The sequence below is a fragment of the Prionailurus bengalensis genome, chromosome C2 (genome assembly GCF_016509475.1).
Source record: "Prionailurus bengalensis isolate Pbe53 chromosome C2, Fcat_Pben_1.1_paternal_pri, whole genome shotgun sequence".
In the NCBI taxonomy this organism is placed as follows: Eukaryota; Metazoa; Chordata; class Mammalia; order Carnivora; family Felidae; genus Prionailurus; species Prionailurus bengalensis.
The window spans coordinates 114,329,411-114,337,162 of record NC_057350.1 but is presented as its reverse complement, the minus strand read 5'-3'; the positions used below and the strand labels follow the sequence as shown (position 1 = coordinate 114,337,162).

The 7,752-nt window shown below is 45.8% G+C and overlaps 1 non-coding gene across 1 annotated transcript; it reads right to left on the bottom strand.

Annotated features, from left to right (window-relative positions):
• Positions 1 to 6,689: 6,689 nt before the first annotated feature.
• LOC122492522 lies at positions 6,690 to 6,823 on the bottom strand. The gene has a single exon (XR_006299694.1). It is a non-coding gene; the product is annotated as a small nucleolar RNA SNORA43 (small nucleolar RNA).
• Positions 6,824 to 7,752: the final 929 nt, after the last annotated feature.

Genomic DNA, 7,752 nt, shown 5'->3' with positions numbered 1-7,752 from the left:
GGGTACGCCATTCCTGGATGGAACTGAAATGTAGGCATTCCAAGCTTTAGCAGTAAGGCTTTTTGTTTTGTTCTGTTTTCCCATTGTTTTCTTTTTTATTTTTTTTAATGTTTACTTATTTTTGAGAGAGAGACAGAGTGCGAGAGGGGGAGGGGTAGAGCGAGAGCGAGAGCAAGAGCGAGAGCGAGAGCGAGAGCGAGAGAGAGAGAGAGAGAGAGAGAGACTCACAGAATTGGAAGCAGCCTTGTGCTTGAGCTGTCAGCACAGCACAGAGCCTGATGTGGGGCCCGAACTCACGAACTGTGAGATCATGACCCAAGCTAAAGTCAGACGCATAACCAACTGAGCCACCCAGGGGCCCCAATGTTTTTCTGTTTTGAAAGCCAAATTCTCTGAAGAGAATTTTGCTTACAATTTCTCTTTGCAGATTTTCAAATGCCATTATATTTCTCCCTTACCAGCCATATCTGGCCACTTTTAATGGACTGAGGGTGTGGCAAATCTCAAGGTTCTATTTCCCACAACATTTTTATTAAGGTGCATTCTGGATAAAATGAAAGTGTCAAAGAAGGGAGAGTTGGGTGGGGGGTCGGGGAAGAGGGGCAGGATTATGCTGATCCCTGCAGCCTCAGTGAGCAGGAGGAATGAGCAGGAGGGTGGGTGATAAGGGTGATGTCTTTCCTCCTCCCCAGATCAAAGGGCTCCAGGCACCTTTGAACCCCAAGGGTCAATCCAATTCTTTTCCTACTTGGGGACAATATCAGGGTTTCCCTCCTGGGATATTGGCCCTCCAGATTCTCGTGCCTAGGCATACGTTGCTACCCAGTCTCTGTTTTCAAGTGAGCCGTGATCAGCCCCAGAACATTTCTCAGTCTAGTGCTTCAGGCAGTCACTGTAAACTTTGCCTCTGTTCCAGGTTTGGCAATGCCTAGGTGTCAACAACAAGTTTATGTTGAACCTGACACTCATCTCTCCTGGCTGTGTGGTGGCGGTCATGATTTGCAATTTTGGTGTCCCTGGAGGTTTGAGAGTTTCCCTTCAAATGTGGTCGAGGTGTTATTGCACACTGGCCAAACCATGGATCGGTTTCAGGCACAGATTGGTTTTTGGCCAAGATGGTGTTCCGGGTCATGTGGCTAGAGACTTAAAGTGACATCTCCATTTTCATCAGGAGCATATTGTTTGTCCAGAGTAAAAGTCAGACCTACTAACTAAAGTTTACTGAAGAGAAGAATCACCTGACTAGCACTCAGAAATGCAAATGCAACATGAGGTACCCAGTTTTTCCTCATTAGGTGGCAAAAATTAAAAAAAGGTTGAGAACACACAATGCTGGTAGGGAGTGGAAAATCAGCCCTCCTCATACGTTGTAGCTCAGAATGTAAATGGTTACTATCTTTGGGAAGATATCATAGCAGTCTATTAAAATAGAAAATACATATTTTTGCCTCGAATCTCATGTTGGGAAATATATTCTTCAGGGATAAAAGTGGAAGAACATAAAAATAAACAATCAAGGATGCTTGTTGTATATTTTTTGGTGTCAAAACAAAACCTAATTGAGATACCACCGAAATAGGGTATATTTTGGCAGAAGTATAATTTGGTATATTTATAATTTCAATTTAAGTGAGTGTAAATGAATGAATGAATGAATGAACTAGGTCTATGTGAATTGTTCTAGAGGCCATCCATGTAAATTTAATGAAAAAAGGAAGCTAGAGTCTTGAATATAGTATGATGCAGCTTTTGTGAGAACAAAAAAGTCCAACTCTACACGTAGGAATAAATGTACATGGCAGGATAAAAGGTATAGGAGGGTGTCTGTTAAGTTTTTGAGCTCTGTGATGTGGGATGAGAGAGGTGTGTGTGTGTGTGTGTGTGTGTGTGTGTGTGTGCGTGTGTGCACATGCACATAGGGTGGGAGTATTATAAATTTTCTCCTCGGTGCATTTAAAAAATGAGATTCATTTAGGGATGCCTGGGTGGCTGAGTCAGTTAAGTGTCCAACTCTTGATTTCGGCTCAGGTCCTGATCTCATGGTCCCAAGAAGGAGCCCCATGGCAGGCTCCGAGCTGGAGTGGAGTTGAGACTCCGAATGGAGTCTGCCTAAGATTCTCTCTCTCCCTCTTCCTCTACCCTTCTCCCACCCTCTCTCTTTCTCTCTCTCACTCTTTCAAAAAAAGATTGACATAAGTGCTTTTAGAATAAAAAAATTCAATAAGAAAACATGGTCCCTACAAGGTTAAGGCCACTGACCAAAGTCTTAACAATTGGTTAATGACCAAGCAGGAGCTACAGTGCAGGTCGGCTGCGCCCATATCCCCAGTGTTCAATCCCCTGCACAGGTTGCTGTTAAAAATATATAACTGGCAAAACTCATTACTGCTTCTGTTTGATGTTTTTGTCCCTCCCCTCTTTTCTCTATTGAGTAGCCAAGCTAAGAGAATGAGTGTTTTTCATTGTAGCCAGATCCTCTGATGTTCATTCTCAGGCAGACACTTTCCTTTTGACTGGATAAGTTAATTTCCATGACTAGGTTAGCTATTGAATGGCAATCCCCAGAGTTACAAGGATTGAGAAGGTGTCTGAAGAGTTATAAATTTCCTCATTGTCCAGTCAAGATGTTCTCCTTGATCTGACAATTTTTCAGAAGCCAGCATTTTATTTCGTTTCCAGCTTGACATAAAAGTGATTGTGTCCTTGGGGTTATAAGAAATATAATCTCACCTGTGACCTCCCTTTCATACTGCAAGCCCTCCAAAGACTCCATGGAACCTATACAGTTTAATTTGGGCTTTGCTCAGGCTTCTTTTTGGTTAAAGTTAACCTGTTATCCCTTTTGAAATAGTTCATCATTTAATCCAGAAAGAGATTGTCACCCATCAAATGGAACACATTGCTGTATCTACTTAATTTTTTTTCTTTTTATTCCTGGGAAATACTTTTCTTCCCTGACATTCTTGAGCTCTGTCAACAGTTTAGAAATATACAGTCACAAAATGTAAATCTGAGACTGAAGAAATTTTGAGGCATTATGGTGGACAGAATAATGTCCACCCAAAGCAGTCTATATCTCTAATCCCTGGAATTTATGACTATATTATTGGCCCTCCTGCAAAGGGGACTTTGCAGATGTGATTCGGTTAAGGGCTTTGAGATGGTGAGATTATCCTTTACAGGAGGGGGCCCAATCTCTTCACATGGACCTTTAAAAGCAGAAACCGTTTCCTGGCTGTAGTCAGAAGGAGATGTGACTACAGAAGAATGGCCAGAGAAATGCAACATGGCTGCCTTGAAGGTGGAGGAAGGGGCCATGACCTAAGGAATGCAGGAGGCCTCTAGAAGTTTGTAAGGGGAAGAAAACAGATTCTCCTCTAGAGCCTCCAGAAGGAATGCAGCCCTGCCAACATCTTGAAACCCATGTCAGACTTCAAGAGGCATGGTAGACCACAAGTGCTACTGTGAGGGTTCTGACCCCAGTTCCCACCATTCTCTTGACTTTTCCCTCTTTCATGTAGAAGTATCTTGAAGCTGACTTTCTCCCATGGTAGCAAGATGATAATCAGCAGCCACTGGACAATAAGCTTGCTTGTTTATATCCATGGGACAGAAAAGAAAACCTGTCCCTGAAACATAAAATAAGGTATCGCCTGCAGTCTGATTAGGCCAGTTGGATCACATGCCCACTCCTGGACCAGGCATGGGATTGCCATCTACTGATGCGTTAAGCCTGACTTTCCAAACTGGCAGCAAGCTGAGATGGCTGTCACGGGCACACATAGAAGAGGGAAGAGCCAACAGAAGAGTGGGAAATAGAGCTCGAACCTTCACCACAGCACATTTGGCTCACCTGCCTCCCAAGGTCTCATTAGGTGAAATAACAGAGTTCTGTATTAGTCAATCCAGTTGAGTTGGGCTTCTCTATTACTTGCTGCCCAGATTACTCTAGTAGCCACGTACTCTCTACACGCAGAGACACAAGCCCCTCCTGCCTGCTTTTGTCTTTCATGGTACCTGGCGGGCTCCTGCAGGCCTTTCAGTTTGTGACTTTCTACACCTGACTGTGTCTGGTAAGAAACGCTTTCCTCCTGAGAACTGGCCCCCCGGGCCCAGAGCCAGCAGTGCGTTGCATGCCCGGCGCCTCTCCCTGCTCCTCTGCCCACAGCTGGCGTTGCTAATTGAGCGTGGCACCCCTTCTTGCTGAGTCCACATGTGGCCTCGCAATGTCCAACACTGCACTCCAGGCAGCCGCGACTGGCTGATTGGAGCTGGCACAGGGGATGGACCCAATCTGGCATATTAGCGTAACTAGAGATAGTCTTTTTTTCCTTTCTAAGTAGTTGCTTTGCCTTGTCAGTTCGTATTGAGATAACGACCTGTTACAACTCTCAGGCCTCCCTCACTTGTCGAAGTCCACATTTCCCTAAGCCCGGGCTTGGCACAGCCTGTTGATGGCCAGCCAGATGTTCCAGGACCTAGACAGTTAGCGTTCACACGTGAGCCTCCACCGCTCTGCCGTCTCCGTGTAAAATATCCTTCAAGGTTACTTTATAGTTTTGTGGTCTCATTTACATTACATGAAGGGAATCTAATTCACTAGCATTCCGGATTGGGGAGTGTTTCTCCCTTTGAGAAAAAGTGTCAGGAGACAAGTGGCAGGGTGGTCACTTATCAAGCTTTATGGCTTTTGAAAGAAGGGTACCTCAGGGAAGGAGGAAACAGAAGCCCAGGCTTGGTGTTGTGGGAACCCTATGGAGAAGGACCGTGATGAAAGCCCTAACAGCTGCTCAGAGGTGGGCTCGCAGGCAGTGAGATGCATCCAAAAGAGGGCTCTTAGAGACTTGTCCTGCCGCCTACTAGAATTCCCCTTCTCTTGCCTCCTCACGAGACCTGCTGCAGCGACTTCCGCTTTTCTCTCATTCCTCCTAGAGGCAAACTTGAGTTTCCTCTAGAAGCAACTGCATGCTGTTCCACCCTAAGGCTGGGACATGGAGGGCCAATTTTATTCAGGTTACAGCTTATTTTACGGTGTTATCTTTTGCGTACTTGAGCCTTTTTATTCTATTTGTTTGTGCCTCAATAGTCATGGCTTTTTTTTGAAGGGTACCAGAATATGCCACCCCAAAATATGCATAAGAATTCTTTTGGGGCACCCAGTTGGCTCTGTCGGTAGAGTATCCGACTCTTGATCTCAGGGTCCTGAGTTCAAACCCTACAGTGGGTGTGGAGCCTACTTAAAAAGTATATATTTTGAGCTGAGGGCAATTGAGAAGAAGGTACAAGAAAAGCTCTCCGCCCTCTGCCTATTTGCGTAGAAAGAGGACATAAATTTGTAAAAATTTGTGAAGGTGTCCCTTCCCCTACCAGGAAGGAGAAAAGTTAATCACCAGAGACAACTCTAGATCCTTAACATCCCAGAGACCACACCAGAGGAACCTACTTAACAAACCTTACTAACTAGCCCTATCTGCCATTAGTTCCCCTATACCCTTACCTTCCCACATGTGCCACCCTAGAAACTCAAAGCTTTTTCTTTGTCTTGTTACATCTTTAAAAATTTATTTTTCTTTGTGACACCTGGGTAGCTCAGTTGGTTAAGCCTCTGACTCTTGGTTTTGGCTCAGGTCACGATCTCACGGTTTGTGAGTTTGAGCTCCCCCCTCCCCCCACCATCGGGCTCTGCGCTAACAGTGCGGAACCTGCTTGGGATTCCCTGTCTGCTTCTCTCTCTGCCCCTCCCCTGCTCTCTATCAAAATAAATAACGTTAAAAAATGTATTTTTCTTTGTTTTTAGAGGATGTCATATAAGCTCAAGTTCTAACCACTGTTTTGAGTTACTCGCTGCTGAGTACCCCTGTATGTATGCACAACTCACGTTCATAAACTTCTCTGTGTTTTTCTCTTGTTAATCTGTCTTTTCTCAGATTTACTTGTAGAATCTATTCAGAGATCCTAGGAATATGGAGGGAAAAGTTATATTTCTCCTCTCCTACATTTTTCTTATTTTACACGACCTTCCTTTAGCTCACTTTGACATTTTGCTTAGCTTATATTTATCTCGTTTTCTCTCATTGCTTTTACATTTGTTTCCCTCCTGTTTTTTTTTTCTTAATTGTTCTTTTTAATGTTTATTCATTTTTTTTTCTTTTACAGCCCTCATCACACCTGCTACCCCAGCGGGGTTACCAAGACTGCCCCCCTCCACTCACCAGTGCCCTGGTTTAGAGGGTTGCGTATGGGGTTCTAGGTGGTCTACTGCAGTGTCTCCTTGGCAGGACAAAGCCAGGTGTGGCCCTCTGGTGTCCACTCCCCACCCCCTCCAAGCCCAGCTCCTGCTCTGCCGTCTCAAGGGTCCTTAGAACAGGGTGTGTGGGCGCAGGGCCTGGAAGCAGCCAGGGGTTCATGAACTTGCCCAAAGACTTGCAGAAACCCCTCTCCAGACAGACCTACAGAATGATCACTTCCAGGAGGGAGACCCTCTCCTGGTCGATCCCACTGGGCCAAAGGCCGGCCACATGCTCATCTCCATGCACACCTCATGTAACCCTCACGACAAGTGTCATTTTATAGACAAAGAACCCAAAAACCAAAGTGGTTAGTACCGTGCTCGGCATTCCCAGCTAGAAGCCCAAAGGTAGGTCTGCCTGCCGCGTGCACGTAAAAACTGCCTCCCCGGCAGCTGTAAAGCATGTTCGGCTACAAACCACGGAGTGCTCACTGTTCTGAGCACTGAGCGTAGAAACGGCCGCTTCCTCTTAGCCCCAGTGTCACAGGTGCAGGAGAGCAGCTGCATCTGAGGAGCCGGCAGGTCCAGCATCAGCAGGGCAGCCATTCCTGCCCGTCCAGCCCCCAATATCTATTCATTTTTGAGAGACAGAGCTCAAGCAGGGGTGGGACAGAGAGCGAGGGAGACAGAATCCAAAGCAGGCCCCAGTCTCTGAGCTGTCAGCACAGAGCCCCATGCGGGGCTCGAACCCACAAACTTGGAGATCATGACCTGAGCCAAAGTCTAACACTTAATTGACTGAGCCCCCCAGGTGCCCCAGATTCCCCCTCTGTTTTATCACAATTTTTTCTTTTTATGATTTTTTTTGATAACTATCTTTTTATGATTTTTAACCATCTTTTACATTTCTTTAATTTACTTCTTAAAATTTTTTTATCGTCAAGTTTCAGCTCTCTTGGCTTACTCAGTGGTGAGCAGGGAGGGGTAGCACTAAGGCATCCTGACCCTGAACAATACTTGAATTCCTCCTGGCGGCGTTAACATTTTCTCCATCAGCCTCATTTAGACTTTGAGAATCCAGAAAACACGAATTCCTTCCCGACTGCAATAGTGAAGGTTGTTATAAATGCATGTCAAATTCTGGAATGGAGTTTCTTTCTCAGGTCAAGCATCCCTCTATCCCTTTATGTGGAATTAACTTATTTAGAAGCAGGTTGCAGTCACAGGTGGGAACTCAAGTCAGAAGTAAGCACACAAAAGAAGTAGCTGGGCGGGGGTGGGGGGCGGCTATGGAACTAGCCAGCTCACGCCAGCAAGAGAAGAGCTGGTAGGTTACACCTTGGCCCAGGGCACATTCCAGCAATATCTGCAGACATCAGCCCCATGGCCCTGTGACCAGCTCCAGGCCCCATGGGACAGTGTATCTGGAGTTGCTAGCCATTTTCTGCTCACATATGGGGCGGCCCAGGGCCTGGGCCCGTCCAGCTTGTGGTTAAAGGAGCCAGCAGAGGATGAGACATTTA